Source organism: Lissotriton helveticus, chromosome 6 (genome assembly GCF_964261635.1).
Source record: "Lissotriton helveticus chromosome 6, aLisHel1.1, whole genome shotgun sequence".
In the NCBI taxonomy this organism is placed as follows: domain Eukaryota; kingdom Metazoa; phylum Chordata; class Amphibia; order Caudata; family Salamandridae; genus Lissotriton; species Lissotriton helveticus.
Window position 1 is genome coordinate 1,331,566,261 of NC_136067.1, and position 25,471 is coordinate 1,331,591,731.

Genomic DNA, 25,471 nt, shown 5'->3' on the forward strand with positions numbered 1-25,471 from the left:
ATTTACCGAAGAAAAGACGGAAGAGGGTATAATTGTGAAAAACAAAATAGATAACGAAGTGAAAGAAAAAAAAAGAGAGTATAACATTAACAAAGAAGAGTTTCTTGGAGAATGTGAGTGAATGTTCAAAATAAGATTAAAACATGAGGAATAACAGAGAGAAAAAATAGAAAACAGAAAACAAAAAATAACAGAAAAAGATTAATTGAAACAGCAAAGAAATGTAAGTAACATAGAGCCATATCATCAACATAGGCAATAAAAGTTTTGCAGCTTTTATTGGCAGAAATGTGTCGCTAAAGCTGCTTTTGCGGCAGAAAACTGCCGCCAAAACCACTTTTGCACCAGTTTTCTGCCAATAAAAAGAGCAATAATTTTATTGGCTGTGTTCATAATATGCCCCTTAGTGTGCTTCAACTACACAGAGAAAGCATTATGAACAAATAGTGATACAGTGATCAGTCAAAGACACTAAGAGTAATAGAGACGGAGTGAGTGAACAAGAGTGAGGAACTATGAGAAGAGAGGGACTGACAAAAAGAGTGGAAGGAGTTGAGTAAGTAGGTAATAGAGAAAGGAATGAGGGAAGTAGCAAAGGCAGGAAACTGAGGGTTAAAGAAATGAAGCTGTGGAACTAATAGTAGGTGAATGTGATAGAAATGTAACGAAAAGAGTACAAAACATTTACCTTATAATTGTCGTTAAATTACTCACTTTTTGTTTTTATACTTTCAATCTGTGAAAGAGAGAACAAACATTTGAAAAATATTAAAACATGTATTTAAAAATTACAAAAGACAAGGGAAAAGATTGAAGGACAAACAGTTTTTCAACAACTTTAACACTTACAGAAGCTTCTGCTTCTTCAGGCCCCCTACACAGTCCTAAAGATATACATTTTAAACTAACAGTATCTTGATGCAGATGAAGTGAGGCCTATCTTAAAACATGGTGCATCTTTTGCATTGCTGTTGTCTCAGAAAAGTGTCGCAAGACTCTAAAATTTTAAATAATTGCTTCAGGATGCCAATAAGATGTCTCCTATCCAGAGGTTTGTTTGAGGTGAGGCCTACTCAGGGTTGCAGATGAAATTTCGAGTTGTTGAAGAGAATAGAGGACATAATATATGTGAAGGTCTACCAATGAAGTGAGTCATGTCCACTGCACTCTTGAACAAAGTCCAAACCTCCTATGTTTCCCTGGACAGACCTAAACTTGATCTGCACAATGTGATTCGTAATGATAGGAAACACAGGTGATGTAAATGAAATACGTGCAATTTATTTTGCTCATTTCACAATCACATCACTTGTGTTTCCTTTGCTTAGGTATATCATTGTGCAGATGTAGTCTAGCATATGAAAGAATACGCAGAAGCGCAGCACTGCATGCAACAACTTTGACACTTACAGAAGCCTCACCTTCTCCATGCCTCCTACACAGTTCTACATATACATCATAAATGCAAACAGTACAGAATTAATTATACATGTTAAATGGTTTATTTTTGCTGTTCTCAGAATGTATCAAAATTCACTAAAAACAGTGACTTGAAGGTATTCATCATATAACAGCGGGGGAAAAAAAACACAATCAAAATGATTGTGTTTAAAAAACCCATACAACATAACAAATCAGAATTCAGAACTCCTTAAAGTTAACTTACTTTCCATGACGTCAAAGGATGTCCTATGAACAGCTTACACTCTGTTGTGCTGTTATTACTTTCAGCCCGCCACTTTCTGAAAGAAAATCTCCATCGTTTTTAAAAACATGTTACATGCAATAAATGACTTCTTGCTCTCTACCACAAGTTTCCACAAGGCCAAATCTTGTCAGAGCCATTTATAACTCTTGGATTTCTTGTAAGCCAATCCCGTCATTTGGCATTTCTGCAACTTTCAGAATTAAAATGTTGAAGATCATTTTCACAATCCAGGAATAGTAATATCTTCCCCTTCTTGCTCAGTCATGTTCTACATTTCCTATGACACTGATACTGCTTACTATGAAGCAGACTTACACTAACTCTATGACTACGACAATTATTTAATTCTCTACATCACTTTCAATCACAAAGCAATGTAAAACAGTAGACAGCATTGCAGACTTACATTCCCTCTACTCTATGTTTTGATTGGCTGCTTCAATTAGCTTATAAAAAGAAATAGTTTTTCTGAACTCATTCAAAGTGCACTTATTTCTCCATGACGTCCAGTCTTATGGTTAGAAGTTATGTCTCTGAACTACACTTATCCTCAAGGCCAAATTGTGTAGGAGCCATTAGAACTTCTTGAAATTCCACAGAGCACATCCCGAGATTATTTCCCTAAAATTTTGGTTTTAAAAACACCAGGTAAGAGTTTTTAAGGTCATACGGCAATTTTTTTTTGAAAATTAAAACAGAATCGTTGCAGAATGACCAGCCATTTCTAGACTTTAAATAAGCTGTGTAATGTCCTGATGTTATTGAAGGGCCGTCATGATATATAATTGCTGCAGTTACAAAAGTCCTTCCTGATATTGACAACTGCGAAGCTACAAAATTTTTAATTAAAGTTGTCAATTTTGTTCCATCAGGCCTACATCGTTGGAACATTAAAATGACATACTGGCCATATGTTCGTATAAATAATGTGGACATCATTTCAGATTTACATTGGCTACACTCCATGTTGTGATCAGCTGCTTTTACTAGCTTATTAAAGGAGACTGATTTACTGTCTGGCAAAGTTAAATATATAAATCTTTCTGAGTCTACACTAGTAGTACTTGATACCATACAGTTCTCGCAGTCATGCTGCCATTGATAAGAAAGCCCAAACAGCTGATCTACATCTACACCTTCAGCATGCAATACATCAAGCATATACATTAAAAACTCCTGACAATCTTGCTGAATATTTTGAGAGAATTGTGTTTGGCCTGAACATCTGTCTAACAGATTTCGAATTTCAGACACACTTTCTATGTTTGTTCTATCAGTGCTACATTTCTCTAACACAGAATTTAACAAACTGCAAAATCTTTGATCAGAATTGACCACAATCTCTTCTTTTACATTTTCTAGAGAAAACAAAACATTAACCACTACATTAGCATAGCAGTTGACACCAGAACTGTTTTCAAATTGAAAACCAACAACATCTTCAACAGAATCCTTTTTGTTTCTGCTTGTAATTTTAGGTTCATCGACTTTTTGTCTTTTTGCTAAAACCTCCCCAGTATTGGTCACATTTCTTCGTTTCCGGCCTACCACACGTTTCTCAAACAAAGGATACTGAGGCAAATGTGGCGCATACTCTCTTCTTAACCTATTGTATTCCTTAACACAATCTAGATCCGCACAAATGTTTGTGACATCACACTCAATCAAGTACAATCCCGATAAAGTTCTAACTCGTGACAATGCCACATATGCCATACCCTCCTTGAACACAGAACTGCCAATATTCACCAATGCACAGTCTACACTTAAACCTTGCGATTTATGGATTGTCACCGCATATGCCAAGCAAACAGGAAACTGCTTACGGCGAACATATAAGTCTTTTACAAGCAAAAATCTAGCAGAGCAACGACCAATTAGCTGTACTTCCTCAATGCCATCAAATTTAATTTTTAAAAATTCAATTCCATCTCTATTTCTGTATTTCACAAAATCAACAACATTACCCATTGATCCATATACCAGACCTCTTTCAACATGTAAATTCCTTCTTAAAATTATACGGCAGTTCAAGCACACATTCAGAGTCTTTTCAAAACCTGCAGTTTTAGATATACTCTTCTCTAATGAATCCAATTTTGTTTTCAGATTCTCAGACAAAATAATTGTTGATCCCATATGCTCTACTCTGTCAATAGCTTCCAGTTTCACAATCTCTTGCTTTTCTAAATGCAACATTTTGTTGTTGAATTTGGCACATTCTGCAAGAGTTGGCATCAAACATATTCCAGATTTCTTATCAGTAATTTTCTGAAAAATATTCTCAGGCACAACATCTTGTTCTGGATATAAATTTGACAGTAATCGTGCATGTAAAGCTTCTTTCCCATGCTCGGTCACTTTTCCAATTCTAACATCTTGTAGAATAGTCTTGTAAACTTCATCCTTCGCCTGACGCATATTTTCATGCAGTTCAGCATAATTGAAGTTTAACCATATATTGACGTTGCCAATGCTGCCTAGGCACTTCCGGGTATCTTCATGCGTGAGCATTTTGAACACAGGTTGCCCTTTCACTGGTGTCAGCTGCAAAAGATCTCCGAAAACAATGATGTGTTTGCCACCAAATAACACATCATACTCTGTTTTGAGAACTTCTTGCATTCTCAAATGCACAAAGGCAAGCATGACATTGGAAACCATGCTTACTTCGTCAATGATAAGAAGTTTCATTTTCCTCAAGATTCTTGAAACTTCAAAACAAGCATCTCCAGATAGCTTGTGATATTGTAATTTGTTGTCATGCTCCACTGGCAGCATCAGTAAACGATGTAAAGTAATCCCTTTAATGTTATGTGCTGCCAGTCCAGTTGGAGCGGTGACAACACAAGACAGCGATGACTCTGTCCTTTCCTGCAAATAGCATGAAATTGCTTTAATGAGGAAACTTTTTCCAGTTCCCGCTTCTCCACTCACGTACAGTCGGACAGGCTTCAACGACGTACATGAGCACTCTTTCTTGTCATGACTTAATCCATGATCAATTTGCATGGTAACTTCGTCATATATTTTCCTCTGCTCAACGTTGAGTTGTCTTTCCAACTCTTCTAAGTTAACCGCATCCTCCTGAGCATGTGCCATGGCTCTTTCCACTTCATTCATGGCAGTGGCAGCTTCATTTTCGATAACAGGTCCTCCTAGTGGATCATGACTCAATGAAGCAGAACTCTGACTGTCCTGAGAACTGTCTCTGGCAATCTCGGCTGCAATCGTTGCTTCCTGCTCAATTTCCGCATTCAACATTTCTACATATTTGGGAAAAGCAGGACATTCTATGGTCTCCTTGGCGGCATTGAAAGAGTCTTCGTAACAGAGGAAATCTCCAAGCAGTTCCTCTTCTGCACGCCAAGGCTTGAAAAGTTGCAAAAGTGCTAAATAGAAAAACTCCTTTTTTTCAGGAGATTCGCCACTCAATTTTCGATGGTTTACCAAGTGGCATTTTCTTTGCTTGACCAGACATCCCTCACTTCCTATTACAGCATACACTCCTTTCTCAGTATCTTCTTTGATGTTCCTCTTGAATATGTAATTTTGAAGAACCTCATACAGACAAACATTGTCGAGGTGACTGCTTCTATTTGGATAATATGTATCCAACATGTTGGTCTTCAAAATGTCGGTACTGTTTGGCTCCTTTTCCGCCAAATACTCAATTTCCCGCACAGGTTTCAGAACTCGATTACGCGTTGCAGCAAGACCAAGACTCGCCCAAACGATACTCCTGGACTTGGCATAGAGACTTGCTGAAGACAACCGGTCAGAGCATTCGTAAGCTCCAATTTCTCGATGCGACAACATCTTCAGACTGAAACTGTACAACTTCTTGCTGAGGCTCTTTTCATGGGAAATGTCCTCCCACATATCCTTCAATTCTGTCTTCTCTTTTTTGGTGATGTAAGACGTCACATACCGAGCCACAGCCATACAGTTATCAGCCACAAACTGTATATCCATGTTAGCATTCCACATGGACAAAATCACCGGGTTGTAGTCGTTGATGTACTTGGACTCTTCGTTCCTCTTCAAATTGTATGTGTTTTTAGGTGATTTCTTCATGACATTATGTCGCAGCGAAGACATCAAACTGTTTACTCTTCCTTTAGAAATCACCGGTCGTGGAAAGCCGAAACGACATTTGGTGTAGAACTTGTCCTTGTTTCGGAATTTACGACGGCAGTACTTTCCACATCGATGGCTTTGGAAACGCAGAACTTTTTCTCTTAGGCTTTTCTTCTCCTTTGCGTTTGGAACAGCACACGTAGAATACTGTTGGATGAAACTCATCACTGAGTCTTCTGGATCCGTTCCAAATTTAGGTGCATCCTTGATCCACAGCAACATATGTATATGAGGAGCACCTCTTGCTTGGTACTCCTTTCTCCAGAAGAAATCCAACACCTCTCCAAGAGGTGGATTCTTCTTATTCATGATGAAAGACATCATAGCTTCAAATCTATGATTGAAGTACCTACATACATTGACTGGATCCAAAGAGCACAGTTCTCCGGGTGTCTTGAATTCGATGTTATCTACGTTAGCATTTGCCTCTCGTAGAAATTCAAGTAAGTCTTCCCAGCCATACTCGGCACAGCTCAGAGTGAGGAACCGTGTGGGAGTACCTAAGTTCCTCAGCATACATTTTAAATCACCATGACGACGGTACCAGTACTCATTAGTACCACGCTGACACGCCATGAGATTAATCAGGTGAGAATCCAAAATACTGTCTTGGACATTGACTTTATCCATAAAGTCACTTGCCGAGATGTTTTGCATGTGTATACCACTTTTCAAGATGTGGTTCACTGCATATGACAGTCCAGACAGATCGCTTTCAAACAGGAGATGAAACAAATAAGGAATGCATTGTCGAAACCTAGCATCTCCTGCATACAATCGCAAAATCCGGTATTCAGAAGCAGGAATTTTATGAGGTCGCTCATCATATCTTCCTCCCTGACCTGTTGGAAAAAGCTGTGGGAAACACCGAGCTTCCAAACTTTCCTCCCAAACACTAATGGGACTCCCTTTGGCTTGTTTCATTTGAAACAACTCAATAGCATTCCCCATGACTTCCTTGGAATGCAAAGGATGAACACTATAATGTTCATATATTTCTTCACTAGTAGAGGGTTCTACTTTCTCAATTTGACCAGCACACAAATCGCTATCCTCTTCCTCACTTACTTCCTCTTCTGCAACATATACATTCTTATAGTATTTATAGTATTTATTATTTTTTTTCAAATACAATGTTGCCTTTTTAACTTTCCTAACATCTACTAAATCTTGCCATATTTTCTTATTCTTTGTCGGAACCCCATTAACTAAGATAACCAGAGGTTCCTCTTCCACTTTTTCTACTCCAATTGTGTTAATGTTTTTCTTCAAATCTAGAGGCAAATAAACAACTCTTCCCTTTAATCCTCTCTGTAAATCTGATGGAGGCAATTTCCCTGTCTTTGGCTCCATTCTTACAATAGCCTGAAAGGTGTGGAAAAGTAAATTTTGCCATGTTCTGTGTCACTACGTGTCATTCATCATATGTTATGTGTGCATGATTAAATATGCATATGCATTCCCCATGTTCGATTAATGACGCAATTACAGTTGTGTCCACCTCTAGTATGCCAGTTTCCAGTCCTCGTGAATACTACGAATATCAGGCCTATGTAAAGCTACGTTGCCACGTTTCTCAGTGTGCACGTTATTCTATTATAAAGTCCCCGTTTCTAGGCCTCAAAAGGGCCTGGACACTAGATTCAGCTCCTGTCTCCTGAAGCCTCGCTGAGGAGCGATGCAGCCCCCACCTGTATCCTCGACCCTTCACCTACTTCCTGCCTCGCAGTGCCCGGCCCAGCCTGGCTCAGTCTCTGAGTCTGCCAAGAGTATGTTATGATTCCAGTTATCAGTTCAGCCCTCCTTCTCTGCATTCCTAAGCTACTGAATCGCATCAATAGTTTCCGTCATTGTCTAGCCTTCAGGGCTCCATGTTAGAGAAATACTGCATTTAATGGTCATTTAATATTCTTCAACACGCACTACATGTAGAATAATGCATGCTCCAGTCTTAGAGTCTGTTAGCCTTTCCCCTCTTGACTTCTAGTTTATATCAACATGTTCCCTAAACATCAGATACTAGATACTGTTTAGGTACATGTCGCTCCGACCCTCCAGACTTCAGTCTCTGCTCCTAGCTCAGAGTTCATAGCCCCCAGCTTCTCCTAGTGATACGTCATTGCTAGTTTGCGCGCACCATCAGGTTAGAGGTCCCGGCTCCTTAGGTAGCCCCCTCCATGGTTTCCGCCCCATTCATGACATATTCTGTTACGTTTGCATCACATGTCTATGTATACGCCCAGTTACACCTACTTTCGCCCTTATCTTTCGCGACTGCTACGCGTCACGCCTTCTGCTCCACCCACTGCTACGCCTACTGCAATGTAATGCTATGTGTTTGCGTTATGTATATATGCTCATGTATTGTTATTAAAAGTCAGCGCGCTCATCCCAGATCCAGCCCCAGCAGCTGCTGGGCCCTGTCATCCTATTCCTATGCAGGTTGTCCTGATCCTGTCCTTATGCTGTAATAAACCTGCAAAACTCCCACTACCTCGAATCTTGACTCTTATTTTATTGAGCTATCTGTTATTCATTCATGCACTCAAAAATAGGGTATTATTTATTTATTTACCACATAATGGCGCCCGAACAGGGACTTGCCCTTTCCCCACGCGTCGGTGAAGCCACGCCGACCCCCTGACCCTCTGCAGTCGTGACGGAACTCTTCTGCGCACCGGCAGATATTTCTGCTTCAAGTATCCCTCAGGCCCACGGAGGAGACGGAGGAGGCGGTCCAGCATCCAAACGAGACGGTGGAGGAACGCGGCGAGTCCCGACCAGAGCCCAAGCCAAGAGTCCAAGGTCCGAGGTATCCGGAGGCCCACCCGTAACTGAAGTCCGAAGTTCGTCGTCCGTCGTCGTAGCAGTCCAGTCCAGTCCGAGGCCTTCCGTTCTTGCTGCCCGGTGAGTACCGTTACTGGGGTGGTATCTAGACAGGGTCAATCTAATTGACTCTGGTCCGTGGGTTGGTGGTACACAGACCCACAAACGAAGTGTCCACTTCGGTGGATGCGGGTCCTGACGTGTCTCTTTATGAGACCGGTAAGTTTCGTACTGTTTCAGCAGTGCATCTAGTTCCTGTTCTAGTCAGTTCTGTTCTCGAGAAAATTCATGTATTCTGTGTTCCGTATTCCAGGTAGTATTCTGTTCGAACTGTTATTTTTAAATGTTCTTCATGTATTTTAATGTCGTGGTATGAATGGGGAATAAGTATCGTGTTTATTGTGTATTGTATTGTGTCTAGATTATAGTTCAGTCATGCCGCTCTTTTCGAAATTACGTCAGTTAAAAACCAGAAAGGGTCTGCTGGAAGCAGCAGTTCCAGTTCCGCCTAGGGACAGTCCAGGTCATTTTATGTATCAGAAACATGGCATAAGCGCCATATTGTATCTAGATTTATGGGTAGAGTATACCAAACAGTTAGAAGAAAAGTATAGATGGCCCGTATCGGGTACATGGGATGCCGAATGCATCATGCGAGTAGAAGAAGCATTATGGAAAAAGAAAGCCAGACAGTCACAGAAAGATGCCATCGAGTTATGGCGCAAAGAAGCTCATAAAAGAACCGAAAAAGAAATCAGAAAATCAGAATTAAGTAGAGAATCCTTAGAGCGAGCCCAAGAAAAAGAATTAATCGAGATAGGTGAACAAGTCAAAACCGAACAGTCAGACAGACAGAGGCATGCCCTTATTAAGGGTATGTACCCTCTTCTTGCCGAAGGCTTGCCAAAAGCGACCCCAGAGGCATCCAGTAATTTCCCGCCACCACTAGTTCCGACCAAGCCGCGTCACAAACCGACCGCAGCTGATATTTTTATTTCGTCCTATTTGGACGACACAGTCCCTGAATATGCAAATCCTGTTCGCGCTCCGCCAGTCCCTGTAAATCAGGCACATCCTGCTCCTCCAGATACCGGGGCACCCCATGCAGTACCTGCTACGGTACCCCCGGTCCAGCCAGCATTTCAATTTCCCGCTCCGCCACGAAGAATATCAGTCGACGATTCTAGTCTAGGGGCCGCAGGAGGAGGTCCTCCTCAAACCCCGCCGCCACGCAAGCGTTTATCAGCACTCGAATTACATGCTCAAGCATCACAGCGTACTCCCAAGAGTAATAAGTCTGTCGCAGAAATCAGGCAAGCCCTTGGCGAATGTGCCTATGACCCAGTCCCAGGCGAGAATAATATGGTTTTATATTCAGTACGCGTAAGGAGGGTGACCGAGTATCTAGTCACCCTACCCAATATGAAAGAAGATCTAGACAGAATATATCGTTTCATCCGTACAGGGGATGATCCAGAAAGTATTAGGGATGCCATGTCTCAAAGAAAAGCTGAGATCCAGCGTATGATATTAAAGTTTTTAATTAACTGTCTAATAAGAGAACAAGATTACCCGTCTAAAGATCCGGCCGAAATGAAAACCCTGACAAAGTGGAGTGATAATATAGCCGAGGGTAAGCACAATACCATTAGTGCCATGGAGAGTATGTACAAGAAAATCCGTAGAGAAATAATAAAGATACACGAACAACGTAAAGCAGCACAAGTAAGCGAGAAAGAAAGTAACTCTGATCCTGAAGAGGAAGACGACGAGAATACCGCTAGAATAGCGTATGTAGGAAAATCTAGATTTCCAGATCGCCATTTACGCCTAGAACACAAGTCAATTTTCCATCATTCAGCACCAGGACAAGGTTCCCTAGAACAAGTGTTCCAAGCTACCGATCACATTCTGAAATCACGAATCGGTTACAGTGAGTTAAGTACCATGCATGAACAAAAACTAGCCCGATCAGCAGTCCGATGGATTACTGATTCTACCACTTTTCCAGACGAAATAGTGGCACAGATGTTTCTGAAAATGCCCCCAGCCGAACAACGACTGGCGGGTATGTATATGATTCAGCACCTCATTACATTGTATGAGGGTCAGCACTCTGATCCAGGCCCGTTACATGATGTCCTGAACGAGTTACTCCAGTATAGATGGAAAGGTCTAGGTACCGATTTAATTAGTGTCATTCTAGAACAGCGTCACAAATATAGAACGTTTTTGAATCCGCATTTTGTTCCTGCCTCACCCCCAGAAAGTAAACCATTTTACATGGAAAGACAGAATCCGTTACGAGAAGTGCATCCAGTTAAGACAGAGGACGGGGAAATGCAACGAGTGTTTGTATACACCCCAATAACAAAGATGGAACTCCTCGAGATGAAGAAATTAATTCCCTGTCATGACAAAGATCCAGCAGGGTTCCATAGAGAATTAAAAGACATGCTCCGTATGGGAGAATACACGTATCCAGATATAATTAAAATGTTAAAGGTTCTGCTGCCCGCAGGGGTGTATGAAAAGCTCAAGGAAAAAGAATGGGAGGTGGGGGAGAAAAAGATCGATTGGGCAGTTCTAGAAGCTGAAGATAAGGCACGAGTACCAGGTACTGGTCTAGGAGAGAAATGTAAAGAATTACCAGAATTATTGATTCAAGTTTTACCCAGATTATTGACAACTAGAAAAGAAGACTGGGATGCAATCTCAGCCTGTAAACAGAAACAAGAGGAAGATATTAGTGATTTCTATTCTAGATTTGAAAAATGTTTCAGTATCAACAGTGGCCTCAAGACAAGTAGTGAGTCATACCCTCATCTTTTTGTTACTAAATTAGTCGAGAATTCAAGCCCACAAGTTAAAAATCGAGTTTTGAAAGTCGAAAGTACCTGGCAAGCTAATACCCCGTCCCAGATGCTCCAGATGCTCCAGTACCACCAGAATAGAATCAGGGAAGAGCAAGAACACGAGAGAAAACGTATGAAAGACACGAAAATGAAAGTATTAGTTGCACAATCCGTTCCTCAAGACAGTCAGAAGAGGGGTCCGAATCAAGCCAGTCATCCTGCAGCTCCTGTTAAAGGGAATTGCAATTATTGTAAACAGCCAGGTCATTTTATAAATGAGTGTGCAGTTCTGAAACACAACATAGCTACTGGTAAGACTAAAGAAAGACCACGTCCGCCTAGACAAGAGCAAGTTTCACAGACTCTTCAGCCACAAAATGCACAACAGACAGTTACAGTACCGCAGCCTATCGCTGCAACACAGCATGTTACATCCCAGATGTACCAATATGCACAGTCTGAGTATCCAGAGTATCAGCAGTATTCATGAAACAGCCTAGAGAGGGAGGTAGGCTTGCCTCTCATCGAGATACCTGTAGATCAAGAAGGTCCCTATGTTCACAGTCAAGTATTAGGGAAAGACAGAAAGTTTTTGATTGATACAGGGGCAAGTAGGACCACAATTAGTCACGCCGAAGTTCCAGGGGCTCCGCTCTCAGGCTCAAGAAATGTTTCCCTTGGATTTTCAGGAAAACCCATTGTAAATGAGATTTCAAAGCCAGTTTCTCTAGAAGTAGGTCCATTGTCCCGCACTACTGATCTGTTACTTACTAAGTCATGTCCAGAAAATCTATTAGGCATTAAAACACTGAAAGAGTTAGGTGCAGTTATATGCTGTTCCCCAGAGGGAATACGATTGTTCCTACGTGACTTTAAGGGTCACTATGTATTACGAGATTTTGATTCAAGACTGTCTAATGTTCCACAGCATCTATGGGCGCAAGGTCCAACTGATGTAGGTTACATGCAAATCACACCCTATCGTGTGACTATCAAGCCAGGTGTAGTGTTACCACGAATCAGACAGTACAGATTGCCACCTGAGGCTGTAGCAGCCTTATCCAAAATTATTGACGAGCTCATGGCTCAAGGAGTGGTTGTAGAAACTGACTCCAATGTATGTAATTCTCCGATCATTCCAGTCATGAAACGTACTGATCCAAATGCACCCCCAGTATATCAATTAGTGATTGACCTACGAGAGCTTAATAAATGTATTATTCCGCAGTACCCAGTTGTCCCAGACATCTCTTCCCTATTAACGGCCATTGATTCCGAAGCCACGTTCTTCACTGTCATAGACCTCAAGAACGCATTTTTCAGTGTTCCTATTCATCCAGACAGCCAGTTCCTTTTCGGATTTTGTTTAAATGGAAGGAGCTATATGTTCACACGCGCTCCTCAAGGTTTCACAGAAAGTCCTAGTATTTACAGTCAAGCACTCAAGAGACAACTAGACAACATTCACATGCCAGCTGACACTGCCCTGCTCCAGTATGTCGATGATCTACTGATCACAGCCCGTTCTGAACGTGCTTGCGAACGAGCGTCACTTACAGTCTTGTATTTTCTAGCCGAGATGGGGCACAAGGTGTCCCCTTCTAAGCTTCAATTCTGTGTCCAGCAAGTGGTATACTTAGGACACTTACTGTCCAAGAGGGGTAGGCAGTTGACACCAGACCGTATCCAGTTAATAGCGAGTCTTCCTCAGCCCAAGACCCAGAAGGAGGTACGTGCCTTTATCGGCCTTACTTCTTATTGTAGACAATGGATTCCTCAGTATGCATTTCTAGCCAAGCCACTGATACAGTTAACGACACAGGAGGCAGCCGTATCGACTGTCCTCCCTTGGACATCTGAACATACACTTAGTTTCAATGAATTAAAGAAAGCTCTATGCCAAGCTCCAGTTCTAGCGACACCGAACTACAGTAAGCCTTTTACACTTTTCGTTACTGAACGTGAAGGTACAGCATTATCTGTTCTCACACAAGATCAAGCAGGACAAAACAAGCCCTGTGCTTATTTTTCGAGCACACTAGATCCAGTCGCCCAGGCTCTGCCTGCGTGCCTCAAGTCAGTTGCAGCCACAGCACTAGCTATCAGACAAAGTGATTCCATAGTGTTAGGACACTCCCTGACAGTACAAGTTCCACACTCCGTGGAGGTTCTTTTAAACCGAACACAGACTCAGCACTTGACAATTGCACGTCTAACAGGTTATGAATTGACACTGTTCCAACCACACATAGAAATCAGACACTGCAACGTCCTGAACCCTGCTACACTGTTGCCATCAGCTAGTTCAAATTCTGCCGCACACAATTGTGTGGAAGTAGTCAACATTACGACAAAGCCAAGACAAGATCTGACAGATATTCCGTTACCAGACCCTGACCTGACACTTTATGTGGATGGTTCATGTATGAGAACAAGTACAGGAGAACTAGTCGCCGCGTATGCAGTGACTACTGACACTGAAGTTATTGAAACACACCGTATTGATACTCTGTCCGCTCAAGCAGCAGAGCTAGTTGCTCTGACACAAGCCTGCATACACGCCAAGAACCTGAAAGTTAACGTTTACACAGATTCACGTTACGCATTTGGAGTTGTACACGACTTCGGAGTGCTCTGGCAGGAGAGAGGTTTCATGACTTCTCATGGAACCAAGATTCAGCATGGTCTCCTTATTCAAGCTCTGTTAGATGCCATACATTTACCGACATCCATTGCTATCATGAAATGCAAAGCACATACGAAAGTTACTGACATTATTTCCCAAGGTAATGATCTAGCAGATCGCACAGCCAAGCTTACAGCACAGACTCCAGACATTCAAGTTAATCCGACACAGACACATACTCCAGATCCGACTACATGTATGACAGTTAAGGACCCTACACAAGATGTCATAGATATCCAGTTACATGCTACTCCCGATGAAATCAAGAAATGGTTCGAACAAGGAGGGGTCCAGACAGATCAAGGATGGTTAACAAAGGGTAGAGCCACCTGGTTTCTCCCCGACTCTATGGTTCAAGTCATTATTAATACCGCACATAGTCCAGCACATTTAGGAGAAAAAGCTATGTTAGACAGTATCCAGAACATTTGGTTCAACAAGCATTTACGAGCTGCAGCCAAGCAGAAAGTCCGTACCTGTATGATATGTTGTCAGTTTAATCCAGGTAAAAGTGTCCCGGTGGAACAAGGTGGATTCCAGCCCCCTGACCACCCTTTTGAAGTCCTCCAGATGGATTATATTCAGATGGAGCGATGTCGAGGTTTCAAGTATGTCCTTGTAGTTGTATGCGCTTTGTCCAGGTGGACAGAAGCATATCCAGTCCCAGATTACACAGCCGCGACCACTGCCAAGCAGTTGGTTCGTGAGTTCTTCCCCCGTTATGGACTCCCTAGAGTCGTATATTCTGACAACGGCCAGCCATTCTCATCTGAGTTGATGAAACATGTTTCCCTTTTGTTGGGGTACCAGTGGAAGTTCCATTGTGTACGCCATCCTGAAGCAGCCGGTCTCGTAGAGAGACATAACCAGACCCTGAAAATCCGAATTGCCAAAGTGTGTAAAGAGAAAGGTGTGGACTGGCTAGTAGCTCTGCCAGTCGCTTTATTTTATATGCGCATGGTCGCACATTCCAGATCAGGTCTGTCCCCGTATGAGGTCGTTTTCGTCCGCCCCCCTAACATGTGGGGTACTCCTAGACCCCGAAGTATTACCGATGTTTCAAGTAATATGCTGACAGATTACCTAGCTTCCTTGATGTCTGCCCTCAACTCATGTCGTTCACAGGTTGCCGCCGCATTTCCAGACAATACCGAGGTGGCACCGCATGAAATCGTTCCAGGATCCATGGTGATGGTCCGCAACTTTGACAGATCAAGTCCGCTGGAGCCTCGATGGAAAGAGCCCCGACAGGTCCTCCTCACCACCCGTACAGCCGTGAAGTTGGAAGGACGCAAGGGCTGGGTGCACCTTTCTCATATTAAACTTTTTAAAGGACTGAAACCCGCCTTAAAGAACATTTCCCAGGATTTGAAGGATTGCCAAGATATTGTTCTCAAGGACTGTCCCGCAAAAGACATTGCTACAACCCCTCCCCTGTTAGAGAAAACTCCGCAGCAGGAGTATAAACAGAAACTACGGTCTAGTAAAATAAGTCAGTCAGTTTGATTGTCTAAGTCCTCCCCTAGGTGAAACGGTTAGACTGTTTCTGACATGTATAAAATAGACCCCCATAGTGAGAGAGTTAGTCAAAACTCAATCCGATGTATCGTTTTTCTATGTTTCATATTATTTCTCAGCATTATGATTTCCTGCACCAGTTATGCATTTTACCTATGTTTCCCAGTTTCACATGTAAATAAGTCTGCTAATGCTACAGTAGAGCACACGTTTAGTGATCTGTCCCCTCATGAACTGTCCTACCGCCTCGCTATGCGTAATAACTCATTTATCCGCATGTTACATTACTCACACCAGACCAGCAATGCCACTAATTGTTGGGTATGTGGTCGACTCCCCCCTTTCCAGATGCCGAAGGGAGTTCTGCCACTCTTTCCTTATCCTTTTTCACATAATGGTTCGTGTGGAGCATGGTCCACGTTAACGTCATCCTCAACAGATATGTTCTTTCTTAACAGTACATGTTTCCCAGACAAGCAAGGTCTTCCCCACAGAACCGGGTTAGATCTAGAAAATGAAGTGTATAATTTAGGTAATTATTCTTCGAGTTTTATGGTCCTGAATGTTCAGTCTGATACTACTCCAGACTTACCTGCTATTTCAGTACTACCAGTCAAAGGCGAATTATGTGTCCGAAATAATGGTTCCATACATGTAGGACATAGTGATTGTACTACTGTTGTCAAGTATAGTGACAGTGGGAAATCTATTTTCAAAGCTTCACGTCATTCATATTTCATTTGTGGTCAAACCGCATATGTTCGTCTGCCCCTCGATTGGGAGGGAACCTGTTACATTGCCTTCCTACTGCCACCAGTTTTCCTAGCCCCACCTGATTATCATAGAAACACACATCTAGTACACGTTAGACATAGAAGGGAGTCCCCGATTGTCGATTACACTGAAACTACTCTAGAACAATATACCGATTTCAATAAAGGTTTCTTTTTCTTTATAGGACCTATCCAGAATAGTAAGTTAATCCGTAGGTTAACCAGAACCCTTGAAGCTGTAGTAAATGAGACTGCCTCTGCTCTAGGTAACTTAACTGAAGAGCAATCTGCTATGAGATTTGTCGTTTTGCAAAATCGTCTCGTCCTTGACGTCATACTGGCCGATAGGGGCGGGGCCTGTAGAGTCATCGGATCTAGTTGCTGCATTTTCATTCCAAATAACGCGCCGTCTGTTTATTCAGCTATAACCAGACTCCATAAAATTGCCCATCTGTTACACCAAGATCCAGGCACCTGGACATGGTCCGGTTGGTTCTGGAATATAATTTCCGCATGGGGATGGAAAGTCTTGTCCTTTCTAGGTATAGCAGTAGCGATTATATTCAGCTGCTGCCTCTGTATACAATGTGGCCCTGCGATTTGCGGCATGTGTGCTACATCCTGTATTCCTAGTATAACTCCTAGTCCCAAGCCCCGTTCTAAATCCCGTTCTAAGAGAATTCGAGACGAGCAAATGATACTGTATGAAATGATAGATGGTATCATGAATATTGATGTTTCCTGATGGAAACGTAGTGACAAGGAGGGAATGTGGAAAAGTAAATTTTGCCATGTTCTGTGTCACTACGTGTCATTCATCATATGTTATGTGTGCATGATTAAATATGCATATGCATTCCCCATGTTCGATTAATGACGCAATTACAGTTGTGTCCACCTCTAGTATGCCAGTTTCCAGTCCTCGTGAATACTACGAATATCAGGCCTATGTAAAGCTACGTTGCCACGTTTCTCAGTGTGCACGTTATTCTATTATAAAGTCCCCGTTTCTAGGCCTCAAAAGGGCCTGGACACTAGATTCAGCTCCTGTCTCCTGAAGCCTCGCTGAGGAGCGATGCAGCCCCCACCTGTATCCTCGACCCTTCACCTACTTCCTGCCTCGCAGTGCCCGGCCCAGCCTGGCTCAGTCTCTGAGTCTGCCAAGAGTATGTTATGATTCCAGTTATCAGTTCAGCCCTCCTTCTCTGCATTCCTAAGCTACTGAATCGCATCAATAGTTTCCGTCATTGTCTAGCCTTCAGGGCTCCATGTTAGAGAAATACTGCATTTAATGGTCATTTAATATTCTTCAACACGCACTACATGTAGAATAATGCATGCTCCAGTCTTAGAGTCTGTTAGCCTTTCCCCTCTTGACTTCTAGTTTATATCAACATGTTCCCTAAACATCAGATACTAGATACTGTTTAGGTACATGTCGCTCCGACCCTCCAGACTTCAGTCTCTGCTCCTAGCTCAGAGTTCATAGCCCCCAGCTTCTCCTAGTGATACGTCATTGCTAGTTTGCGCGCACCATCAGGTTAGAGGTCCCGGCTCCTTAGGTAGCCCCCTCCATGGTTTCCGCCCCATTCATGACATATTCTGTTACGTTTGCATCACATGTCTATGTATACGCCCAGTTACACCTACTTTCGCCCTTATCTTTCGCGACTGCTACGCGTCACGCCTTCTGCTCCACCCACTGCTACGCCTACTGCAATGTAATGCTATGTGTTTGCGTTATGTATATATGCTCATGTATTGTTATTAAAAGTCAGCGCGCTCATCCCAGATCCAGCCCCAGCAGCTGCTGGGCCCTGTCATCCTATTCCTATGCAGGTTGTCCTGATCCTGTCCTTATGCTGTAATAAACCTGCAAAACTCCCACTACCTCGAATCTTGACTCTTATTTTATTGAGCTATCTGTTATTCATTCATGCACTCAAAAATAGGGTATTATTTATTTATTTACCACAAAGGGATGGATACTTTGAATCAAAATAGATTCATAAGTATTTAAATCCTTCAATTCAGAAGGAATCTCAACCAATTCCAGATTATTATGAACTGCTCTAGCAGGCATCTGGTTTTGATTTAATTTGCAACAACAATAAGTACACACACGTTGATCCAATCCCAAATCAAAACAATTTTCTACCATCAAGTATGTTGCAAAATCCTTCCATTCACTATTATTTTCCCTTTCACTTTTTGCATATAAATCCACTAACTTAGTCTGATTCTTATAATAAGTGCGTCGACAACACACACAAGTGAAATTTGGCCTCTCACTTGATTTGACCTGAAATGTGACAATTTACCCGCTTCTTCTTGGTCAATTTCAACATTCTCCTCTTTACTTCCAAAGTAACAAAACTCAATTTCTTCACATATATTCTTCACATCTATTTCAGAACCATGCAAAAGAGCAGCGCATAATTGTTTAAGCATAATTGCTGGACTCTTAGCATAATACAACATTCTAACTAATTTCCTCACTTTATTATGATGCACTGCTAGCATCCTGAAATTATGAAAAACACTCTGGCATACTCTCCTGGAAAGACAAGCCAGTGAATGACCATGCAAACCTGTCACTTCTCTCACTCTGCAAGGATCTAATTCTTGCAACAACCTTATTTTCGGCTTCAAACTTTTCTTATTAAATGACCGTACAAAATCACAAAGCAAATTGATGGAATCCTGTCGCACACTACAAATACTACTACACTTCCAGGTGTACACAGGACCCTTAGCACGTCTTCCTAAAACCTCATTACCTAACACCTCTTCTGCCTCTGTTGTCACAAGTTTTTCTTTTTCAACTGGACAACCATCTTTCACTTCATAAGCACGACCACTGGTGTCAACTGCATGCACCAAATCATTATCCTGGAAATAACTCTCCTCATTAAAAAATGCCTCACAGCTTGAACTATGAATCCATTCTCCAGAAAAAACTTCACAAAAATTACTACGATTAACTATTCTCTTCCATCTACTATTTCTTTTTAAATCATAAATTGCCTTGTTTAGCTTCCTAATTCTATTCATTATCAAAATAAATAACTTACGTTTAATTTCAAATGCCTGATCAATAACTTTCTCAACTTTTTTTTTTCTCTTATAAAAAACCACTTTCTGTTGACCTTTCTTAATATTTTTTAACAAATTGCCAATTATCCTGTTGCGGAACATTCGTTTACGAATGTCCCTAAACTGTTGTTTCCTTCTACTATCATGCACAGAGTTATCTCTTGCTCTAGCAGTAACATTTTTGATTGGCCTTTCCTTTCCATTTGAATTGCTTCTCTTTTTATGGACTGAAACATTTTCTGTAGTAATATTTTTTTTACTACACATATTTCTTATCAATGTTTTTGTACTCTTACCCGGTGCTTTCTTCGTGACTTGACAAATCTTTTTGTTAGAGGACTGCTGCTTCTTTTGATTCACCTGCTGTCTTTGACGTTTTGCAGCCTTTCTCTCTCTTTCTTTCGTTGGCATGGTGAAATATTGAAATGATCTGCAGTTGAATCTGTGGTAAAATATATTAAAAAATGTTATTAACCACTATTACCAAACAGTAAATCAATAACAGTGATCAAAAACTTAACACACTACTTGACATTTTAAATAGAAGATTTTTTAGTCCTTGGCAAATTTACAATACAGAAATAGCAGAAAAGAAATGGAATTTATATTCATGTTACCTGTGCTATTTTATATGTGAATCTGATCTAATTTTATGAGCATATTTTAATATTTTATTGAAGACACTACACATAACCTGTTTTTGAAGGTGTCTTTATTTTTAAATTAAACGGTTTACACTTTTACTTTTTATTTATTATACATTTTAAAAATAAATGTTTATAGTTCCATAGGCTCAAGCAGGTCAGCTTCCCACCCTATGTCATATAATTCGGACAAATCTGCATCCTCATCACGCTCTTCTTCATCCTCAGGATTTAAATCATCCAAGGGATCAACATCCACTGATGTTTCAATTACAAGTTCAATGAAGAGGTCAAAATCAACTGATTGCAGATTGTCGCTCATGTTGATGTTGTCTTTATCTTTAAAGAAAGATAACAACAATGAGATGTTGCAGAGTAAGAGACAAATCTCAGAGATTATAATAGTAAAATTGTTTAACAAGAGTAACATTTTGCAGCTATTATTTAGCCATGTCCAGCGATGCTGAGCAGGTGAAGCCTATGTCTAATTTTTCAGTGAACAGGACTCATCTCTTCTTAACCTTGGATAAGCCTCACCAACTCTGTGTCCCCTGCACATACTTAAATGTAAAGGGGCAGATTTATGTTAAATGGCACATCCCCAGGCATGCACCAGTTAACGTGCACCGCTGCTCTGCCACCCATGGTGTGCCGTATTTACAATCAGATAGGAGAAAGCTGCGTCAAAACCCTGCGCCTGCTTTAAGCAGGCATAGGTCTTGACGCAACATTGTGGAGATGGGGCACCCCTGAGCCTTGCTTGAGCTGCATCGCACTTGCGATACAACTCCAGCAATCACTACCTTTACAGCACAGATACGTCACGCATCTGTGCCATTTTTGCCCCATGATGCCCCGCATTGTAAATGCAGCACACCATGGGTGGCGGAACAGCGGCGCAGGATGACTGGCACATCCCTGGTGATGCGCCAGTCATCATAAATCTATCCCTAAGCTTCTTATCTTGTTACAGATGAACCGCCATATGTACCATCAAACTATTTTGCATTTCCTAAATAGCGAATTTTAAGGAATAAATAGCAATTCTTTACCAATCCTAATTTGCAATGAGCAAATTGCTAATTGCAAATTACCCATTCATTTCCATGGGCTAGGAGGCTCATAGGAATGAAGGTACAATTTGCGATTAGCAATTAGCTCATCGCAAATTAGGAATTTTTCCAAGGGTGCAGGGGTGTCTCAAGAACACCCTGCTGCACCCCTGAAAAAGAAATTTGGGGGCATATGGCGCACATACATGCCCTAAGGGCATGTATTGGCGTCATATGGCACCTTTTGTTTTTTTTAAAAAAATGCTTTTTGAAAAGAATTCGCAAATTACCACCAACTAGAAGTTGGTGGTAGTTTCCAAATCCTTAATGTCATTTTTTACATATTTTTAGTTTGATACATTGCATTTAAGGAATCGCAAAATTTGCAAATCCTTCAGTGCAATCGCAAAATAAGGAATAGCAAATTTTGCTATTCCTTATTTTGCATCAAACTTGTTTGATACATACCATTTGTCTAATTAGCATTCGCAAAGGCTGAAATTTGCAGAATTTTGATCTTTGCGAATGGTAATTAGCTTGATACATATGACCCCAAGTTGGCCTGTCTTGCAACATGGTGCATCTTTTGCATCACTGCTGCATCGGTTTCATGTGGCACGTTTTTTTTACAACATGACACATCTGCCTAAATGCATCAATTTGTAATTTTCTCGCCTCATAGCAAATCTTTTGCACTGCCACTGCATCATAAAAGTGACGCACCGTGGCGCAAAAGAGACATACACCTATCATAAATCTGTCCCTAGCATTTTAAATGATTAATCCAGGATGACGATAAGGTGTGGCCTATCCAGAGGTTTGTTTAAGGTGAGGCCTACTCAGGATTGCAGATTAAAGTTACGCTTGATGAAGAATACAGAGGAGATAATACATGTAAAGGCCTACCAATGAAGTAAGTGATGTCCACTTTATTTCGCCAGTCATCATAAATGTATCCCTAAGCTTCTTATCTTGTTACAGATGAACCACCATATGTACCATCAAACTATTTTGCATTTCCTAAATAGCGAATTTTAAGGAATAAATAGCAATTCTTTACCATTCCTAATTTGCAATGAGCAAATTGCTAATTGCAAATTACCCATTCATTTCCATGGGCTAGGAGGCTCATAGGAATGAAGGTGCAATTTGCGATTAGCAATTAGCTCATCGCAAATTAGGAATTTTTTCAAGGGTGCAGGGGTATCTCAAGAACACCCTGCTGCACCCCTGAAAAAGAAATTTGGGGGCATATGGCGCACATACATGCCCTAAGGACATGTATTGGCGTCATATGGCACCTTTTGTTTTTTGGAAAAAAATGCTTTTTGAAAAGAATTCGGAAATTACCACAAACTAGAAGTTGGTGGTAGTTTCCAAATCCTTAATGTTATTTTTTACATATTTTTTGTTTGATACATTGCATTTAAGGAATCGCAAAATTTGCTAATCCTTCAGTGCAATCGCAAAATAAAGAATAGCAAATTTTGAATTAAGGACATTTTAAGTCATTTCCACATGTGCAGTGTTTTCAAATTATGATTTGAAATCGTTTTTGGGGAAAAGGAATGGTTTGCAAAATTATGACAAGGACATAATGGTGTATGCTTCTCTATAAGGCATTTCACTGTCTCTGATTTCATTTTTCCCATATTACATTATAAGACCTTTCCCCATGGAGCACATTCCTTGTAAATATGCTCCCACCTGTGCATGGTGAATTTAGATTTTGACTGTTTGAGTCACATAGCCATGTTAAAAGTGACCCAAAAAAATTGCAAACGCTTTAAAAAAACACATTCATGTGTCTTAAGGACATTTTAAGTCATTTCCCCGTGGACAGTGTTTTGTAAGTGGCACAAAAGAGGCATACACCTATCATAAATCTGTCCCTAGCATTTTAAATGATTAATTCATGATGACGATAAGGTGTGGCCTATCCAGAGGTTTGTTTAAGGTGAGGCCTACTCAGGATTGCAGATTAAAGTTACGCTTGATGAAGAATACAGAGGAGATAATACATGTAAAGGCCTACCAATGAAGTAAGTGATGTGCACTTTATTTCGCCAGTCATCATAAATGTATCCCTAAGCTTCTTATCTTGTTACAGATGAACCACCATATGTACCATCAAACTATTTTACATTTCCTAAATAGCGAATTTTAAGGAATAAATAGCAATTCTTTACCATTCCTAATTTGCAATGAGCAAATTGCTAATTGCAAATTACCCATTCATTTCCATGGGCTAGGAGGCTCATAGGAATGAAGGTGCAATTTGCGATTAGCAATTAGCTCATCGCAAATTAGGAATTTTTTCAAGGGTGCAGGGGTATCTCAAGAACACCCTGCTGCACCCCTGAAAAAGAAATTTGGGGGCATATGGCGCACATACATGCCCTAAGGACATGTATTGGCGTCATATGGCACCTTTTGTTTTTTGGAAAAAAATGCTTTTTGAAAAGAATTCGGAAATTACCACAAACTAGAAGTTGGTGGTAGTTTCCAAATCCTTAATGTTATTTTTTACATATTTTTTGTTTGATACATTGCATTGAAGGAATCGCAAAATTTGCAAATCCTTCAGTGCAATCGCAAAATAAAGAATAGCAAATTTTGAATTAATGACATTTTAAGTCATTTCCACATGTGCAGTGTTTTCAAATTATGATTTGAAAATCGTTTTTGGGGAAAAGGAATGGTTTGCAAAATTATGACAAGGACATAATGGTGTATGCTTCTCTATAAGGCATTTCACTGTCTCTGATGTCATTTTTCCCATATTACATTATAAGACCTTTCCCCATGGAGCACATTCCTTGTAAATATGCTCCCACCTGTGCATGGTGAATTTAGATTTTGACTGTTTGAGTCACATAGCCATGTTAAAAGTGACCCAAAAAAATTGCAAACGCTTTAAAAAAACACATTCATGTGTCTTAAGGACATTTTAAGTCATTTCCCCGTGGACAGTGTTTTGTAAGTGGCGCAAAAGAGGCATACACCTATCATAAATCTGTCCCTAGCATTTTAAATGATTAATTCATGATGATGATAAGGTGTGGCCTATCCAGAGGTTTGTTTAAGGTGAGGCCTACTCAGGATTGCAGATTAAAGTTACGCTTGATGAAGAATACAGAGGACATAATACATGTAAAGCTCTACCAATGAAGTAAGTAATGTCCACTTCATTGCGCCAGTCATCATAAATGTATCCCTAAGCTTCTTATCTTGTTAGACATCAACCGCCATATGTACCATCAAACTATTTTGCATTTCATAAATAGCGAATTTTAAGGAATAAATAGCGATTCTTTACCATTCCAAATTTGCGATGAGCAAATTGCTAATTGCAAATTACCCATTCATTTCCATGGGCCAGGATACCCATATGAATGAAGGTGCAATTTGCGATTAGCAATTAGCTCATCGCAAATTAGGAATTTTTCCAAAGGTGGAGGGGTGTCTCAAGAACACCCTGCTGCACCCCTGAAAAAGAAATTTGGGGGCATATGGCGCACATAAATTTTAACAACATTCCTTTACCTCAAAAACGATTTTCAATTCATAATTTGAAAACACTGCCCACAGGGAAATTACTTAAAATGTCCTTAAGACACATGAAAGTGTTTTTTGATTGCCTTTCCAGCATGGTTGGGTCACTTTTAACATGGCTATGTAACACAAACATTTAAAATCTAAATTTGCCATGCACAGGTGGGAGCATATTTACAAGCAATTTGCGCCACAGAGAAAGGTCTTACATTAAAATGGGAAAAATAACATCAGGGACAGTCAATTGCCTTATAAAGAAGCATACACCATTATGTCCTTGTCATAAATTTTAAAACAATTCCTTTTCCCCAAAAACGATTTTCAAATCATAATTTCAAAACACTGCACATGGGAAAATTACTTAAAATGTCCTTAAGACACATAAAAGCGTTTTTTGATTGCCTTTGCAGCATGTTTGTATCACTTTTAACATGGCTATGTAACACAAACATTCAAAATCTAAATTTTCCATGCACAGGTGGGAGCATATTTACAAGCAATTTGCGCCACATAATTCATAATTTTCTCCTTAAAGCACACTATTCTCTATCTAAATTAAAGAAATATTTTCTCACCTTAGCAAATACTTTGAGTTTGAAAACAGTCTCAGAAACACAC